The 6,090-nt window shown below is 40.3% G+C and overlaps 1 pseudogene; it reads right to left on the bottom strand.

The window, feature by feature from the left end:
- Nucleotides 1-4,243: 4,243 nt before the first annotated feature.
- LOC118835523 lies at nt 4,244-4,672 on the bottom strand (annotated as a pseudogene).
- Between the last annotated feature and the right edge of the window lie 1,418 nt (nt 4,673-6,090).

The raw sequence follows: 6,090 nt of genomic DNA, 5'->3' as shown, positions 1-6,090 counted from the left end.
CTTTGAGCTAATTGGTCCTCCTTGCCATGGGCTGCAATAACAATAAAGCTTCTGCCTGACCTGTGCATTCAATTTGGAGCTGCGGGGACTTTTTTGTTTTGTTTGTTTTATTGATTGCAACAGAGGAACAAGATAAGTACATTACTTAAAAAACTATAATATATAATATTACACGGCAAGTGCATTGGAGAGATAATAGTACCAATAACAGCAGATATTTGTGTAGTGCTTTAAGTTTTGCAAAGCACTTGATCTTATTTGAATGTCACAACAGACCTATGAAATGAATACTAGAGGTAATGTCATGATTTTATATGTGAAGAAATTGAGGCTCTGAGACATTAACTGACTCGTTCAAGATCACACAGCTACTAACCATCAGAAGTAGGATTCAAATTCAGGTCCCTGTTGATTCCAAGTCTTATGTGCTTTCCACAGCTGTGAAACAAAATATTATGTGAGGTCCCAAGGAAAAAAAAGATTTACCTCGGGAATCAGAGAAAGCTTCATGGAAGAGATAATATTTGATTAGGGCTTTAAAAGATTGTTAGGACTTCCAAAACTCCATAAGGGGAGGGAAGGCATCCTAAGCATAGGACATGGCACGAGCAAGGCATGGAATCCAAAGGGCTCTGGGAATAATAATGGAAAGATGATAGAACAATTTTCTTAGAGCATAGAGCGTGTGCAGGTGAATAATATGTGATAAGGATAGAAAAGTTGGGTGATGTCAGCATATGAATGGCCTTGAATGCCTGTCAGAGGAGTTGGAAATTTACTTGCCAGAGAATAGGAGCAACTCATGATTTCCAAACAAAGGAATGAAGTCACCAGATCTATGCATAAGAATGAATATCCTGGTAGCTTTAAGAAGGATGTATAGCAAGAGGGGAGTATGGAGGTAAAAAGCCTTGTTTGGAGACAATTATGATAGTCAAGCAGCAGTAGTGAGAAGTGTCTGCTAGTGAGTATGTAGTGGTATGGAAATATAGAAAGGAAAGGATAAACGTGGAGTCAAAAGGTTAAAAGAAAGGGCAGGAAATAAGGATTTGAGAGTCATCTGTATTGGGATAGTGAAGCTGACTTTGTAGGAGACAGGGAAGAAAAAAAGTGGAGAGAGAAGAAGAGACAGGCAGACAGAAAGAAATGATGAGAGAGATACAGACACAGAGAGACAGACAGACAGAGAATATAATTTCAACTCATCAGTGGGAGCGTAAGCCAAATAACAAGAAGCTGAGAAAAAGTGGTGAAGACATGGAAAAATCAACTATAGAAAACATAAAAGTTTATCAAAGAAAGGGAGGAGAGAGAAGGGATAATTACTGGAAGCCATGAAGCAGTCAAAGACTTTATATTTTTAAAAGTCTTATATTTTAAAAGGTCTTTAAAAAGGATTATCTCTGTGTTTATGGAGCTGAATGGCTTTCCCTTTGTGAGTAGTGGGAGTTGGTGAGAGCCAGACAGCCTGAGTTTTCTTCAAACCTTCTTCAAGCTTTGAGTTGTTTTGGGTGTTTCTGGCTTCCAGTTTTGAGAGAGAAGATGGAAGAGGGCAACCTCACTTCAGGTTGCTGAAGAAAAAGCCTCTGGGAAGAAGACAATAAGACGGAGAATGCAACTCCTCTCCCACTTTCCCAGAGTCTTTTCTTTGGCAACCTGAAGTAGAGTTGGCCTCTTCTGTCTTTCCTCTCGAAGCTGGAAGCAAGAAGCCCCAAAAGCAACTCAAAGTTTAAAGAAGGTTTGAAGAAAACTCAAGCTTATTTGCTCTTACCAAATCTACCCTGCCTCTCATGCAGGTCAGCCAATGGGCTTTGGGAAAGAAATTATACAAGCAAAAGGATTAGGGAATATTTTTGAAGATAAATAAGAGAGAGCCAGTAGAGAGAGAGGGGTGGAAGTTGCATGAGGGAAAGTAGATGACCTCTGGAACAAAGATCTAGAAGAAGCAGGAGGAAGAAGGACCAAGGGTAAAGTCAACCTTAGTGAGGAGTAGAGATGCCTTTTCTTCTGTGACCTGAATAAAGGAAGCAGTGATGCTGCTAAGTTTTAAAGAATGGGACTTAGAGAGTTCATACTGGACAGTTCTAGCATTCTTAGTGAAGTAGGATGCTAGGTCATTTCCTGGCATAGGTGAAGATGTAAGGGGATAGGGAGAGGATGGGAGAGAACAGAAATCTTGTAAAAGGCATTATGGCGAATGAGATTGAGAGTTGACAAAAGTTAAATGGAAGGATTGTTGAAGAACTACACTGGCCTCTTTGCTCTTTTGGTTCCTCTGACTGGCTCAGCCTTCTGCCAGAGGCTTTTCCTGGCTTGCAATCTTAATTGCCAGTACTTTCCCATGCACTTACATTGTGTATATCTTGCATGTGTATTTTTTTTTGCCTGGTGTCTCCCCCATAAGAATATGTATGGGGGCAGCTAGGTGGCACAGTGAGTAGAGCACTGGGCCTGGAGTCAGGAGGACCTGAGTTCAAATCCGGCCTCAGACATTTGACACATGTACTAGCTGTGTGACCTTGGGTAAGTCACTTAACCCCAATTGCCCTGCCAAACCCCCCCCCAAGAATATGTATGAGCTCCCTGAGGGCAGGGGCTGTCTTTTACCTTTCTTTGAAACTTCAGTATTTACATGCAGTTATTAATCACTGACTATGTGCCAAGCACTGTGCTAAGTGCTTTGCAAATACTATATAATTTGATCCACACAACAGCCCTGGGATGTAGGTACTGTTATTTATCCCCATTTTACAGCTAAGGAAACGGAGGTAGACAGAGATTAAGTGACTTGGTCAGGGCCATATGACTAGTAAGTGTCTGAAGCTGTATTTGAACTCAGGAAGATGAGTCTGCCTGACATCATGCCCAGCACTCTATCAACTGCACCTAGCTGCCTGAGAAGAGGTTACTAATTGCCAAACAAAGATAGTTTAGCAAGATAGTATGATCTCAGTGGAAAAGGCGGGAGGCTGGTAAGTAAAGTCTCAGTGAGGAATCTATAGCCCCTGAAGGATGCTCTTTTTTAAAAACAATTTTTATTTCCTAGAATAAGTTTACTTCTTAGGAATTGCCTGATTAACTGGATATCCAATACAGAATCTACCCATTCCCCTTTCTATTATTAGATAAGATTGTAGTAACAGATTTTAGGGTGGCGGAGAAGCAATTGCAAAAAAACCAAATGTTTGCATGACCTTTCAGAAATCAATGCTGAAATTTAGAACTAGAAAATAAAACCGTCCCAAATTTAGTTCATTGTGATGACCCAACCAGAACCAAATCCCCTCCTCTCTGGCCCTCCCCAACAGCGGCCTATGATACACCAAACCGATATTGAATTGAATGGCATTAAAAATCAGGATCAAGGACTAGCTTAAACTCCGAAAGGACCCTTTCCCAGAGTAACTGTCAGATAAGAGTAAATCCCACACATTGCCTCCTGCTCTAAAGCCTCGAAGCCTTGAGGATGTGTGAGAGGCCAGACTGAGCCTCCTAAATCAAGGCTCTTTTGGACTTATATACAGTGATGCCTTAAGACTGCCACCAGTTTGTCTTTTTTCCCTCTGAGTTTTGGCCAAATTGACTTCATGGCATTTCGAGTTTGTGAGGTGTTCAGTTTTTCTGTTTTTTAAAAATTTCAAATATCTAGATATAGGTTCACTTTGATTTTTCTTTCCATCATTTATATGAGACATGACTTTTTTTTTACTCCAGCTATTTTTACCTATTCTAATCTGGGTCAACAATATTTCACAATAGTTTAAAATTCAAACCAGAAATGTGAATATAAATGAAGTGCCAAATTCAGTGATATGAGGTAGTCAATAACATGCCATATGTACTTACTGGCTAAATTAATTCTCTCACCTCATTCCTTCCCCTTAAACGTTTCCCGTTAAGAGAAGGGATGGAGAGGATGATGCAAGCATCTAGGTACTGATCCACTACGTCATTTGAAAATGCCTCGATAAAGGAAATCATCCCAAAGCCCCTTTAAGAGTCAATGGCATTCCTGGCCTTAGCCACATCTCGAATATTCGAAGAGTCAATCAGAATCACAGCTGTTCACAAGTTTGAGTTACTTGATGCAAGACTTTGCATTGCCTTGTCCACAGGAAGCTTGACCAATTTTTGTAACTAAGTTTTTGTACGATTTCTGGAGGAAATCTGAGCTCTTTTCAGCTGCAGAGGAATTTTGGGAAATTTCTTCTTCTGTCTTCACTGAAGGGCCAGATTCCTAGTACTAATACTGGAAGCTCCTCTTGGTCTGGATATCATCGAGAATCTGTTGCAATTTCTCATCTTCAAATCAACCCTCCAGGCTTGGAATCAGAGCCTTAGCCTCTTCTGCTGTCTCAGGACAAAGGTTTGCTAAACAAGCCAACTCAACCTAATGGAGCTTTTTTCTGGAGTAACAAACTCCAAACACTAGCAATGGTTTCCCTGTTTTTAAAATGACTAAAACAGTCAGTGTAATTTAAAATTTTCATGAAAACCTCTGGAAGTTCTTGTTCATCCTCAGCACTTTCATTCTGTTGCTTTAGATGCTCTAGAAGCGTGTGGACCTCAGAATTTAGAAGAGTTTCTGCTGTTTCAAACTCTTTGGGGAAGATGAGCTGCAAGGGTCTTCCTCCACATCACTGGCACGAAGGTCACTGCCTCTGCCCGTCATCACGCTGCATTGGCTCAACTCTTAATTACATGAATTAACCATGAGAGCCAGCAACAAAAACTACAGAGGACTGAGGGTCTCCAAGGAAGTATAACTGGAAAGAACTTCAGTTCTCTCTGTATTTTTGCTAGTGCCAAGTACCTATGAGGTTTGTGTGAATTGCAGGTTGACCCTCTCCCCACCCAAGAGAAGAAGCTAAAATCCCTGGAGTAGCCAACAGCTCTTAAAGAATTATCTTCAATCTACATTTTATGAGAAAAAAAATAAAATTCTCCTTTAAAGAATGAAATAAATTAATTAATCAGTCAACCGACATTTATAATGTTCTTACTATGTGTTGTGTACTAGTCATTGTATTGAATATAGGGGGATACAAAGAAAAACAGAAATAATCTCTGCCCTCAAAGAATTTACTTCATTACCATCATCACCATGGCTAGCATTTATGTAGCACGTTATGGTTTTCAAAGTGCTTTATAAAACATCTCATTTGAGCTTAACAACAACTCTTAAAGATGGGTACAATTGTTTCTCCCGTTTTACAGATGAGGAAACAGAGGCTGAGAGGTTAAGGGACTCGTTCAGGGTCACACAGCCAGTAGTCATGTTTTCCTAACTCCAAGTCAGATCTTAATCTGCTGTGCCACTTAGCTGCCCACTCCAATGTAAGAAGTATATTATGGTAAAAATAAAGAAGATAAGGAACAGGTAGAGGGGAACCTTATCCTGTGTTGGGAGGTTGGAGGATAAAAAACGTGGCATGGAGCTATGGGAAAGGGAAGGACAACTGAATATTGGGTACTTAATAATAGGTATGAAGGTACCCCCATAGAAGAGGAAAAAGCTTCTTGCATCCAAAGAATGATAATGTTGGCTTCTCTAGGGGGATCAAGGAAGAAGTCATCAAGTCAAAAGAAATGACCAGCTTCCCAGAGGAGGGAAAGGCATTTTTCCACTTAAAAGTGCCTCTCTTTGTATTTCCAGCACCTAGGATAGAGCTTGGCACATAGTAAGTATTAAATAAATGTTTGTCAATGAACTGACTTACAATAAAATTAACACCAGAGAAGTCTGCTGACATTCAAGGGCATATGTCTGGAATGTGATGGAGAGGCTATCCAAACATGATGACCACAGACTGATCTAAGCAGAGAAGACTCTCGATTTGGAGTCAAAGCGCCTGGGGTAGAATCCTAAGCCTGCTACTTATTGACTGCGTGAAAAGAGTCAAGTCATTTAAGGTCTCTGAGTCTCCATTTTTCCGTCTCTTGAGATTCCTTTGAGGGATCTAGCTCTAAATCTATGATCCTGCACCAGTGCCAGAAGGAATCTAGAATGCATTGTTATGGGTTATGACATTCTGCTTGAGAAATAAATACCTTCACGACACAGATGGTGTATTTTTCTCATCATTTTGT

This window comes from Trichosurus vulpecula, chromosome 2, assembly GCF_011100635.1.
Source record: "Trichosurus vulpecula isolate mTriVul1 chromosome 2, mTriVul1.pri, whole genome shotgun sequence".
Lineage (NCBI taxonomy): Eukaryota > Metazoa > Chordata > Mammalia > Diprotodontia > Phalangeridae > Trichosurus > Trichosurus vulpecula.
The sequence above is the reverse complement of the archived record's forward strand: the minus strand, read 5'-3'. Positions and strand labels throughout refer to the sequence as shown.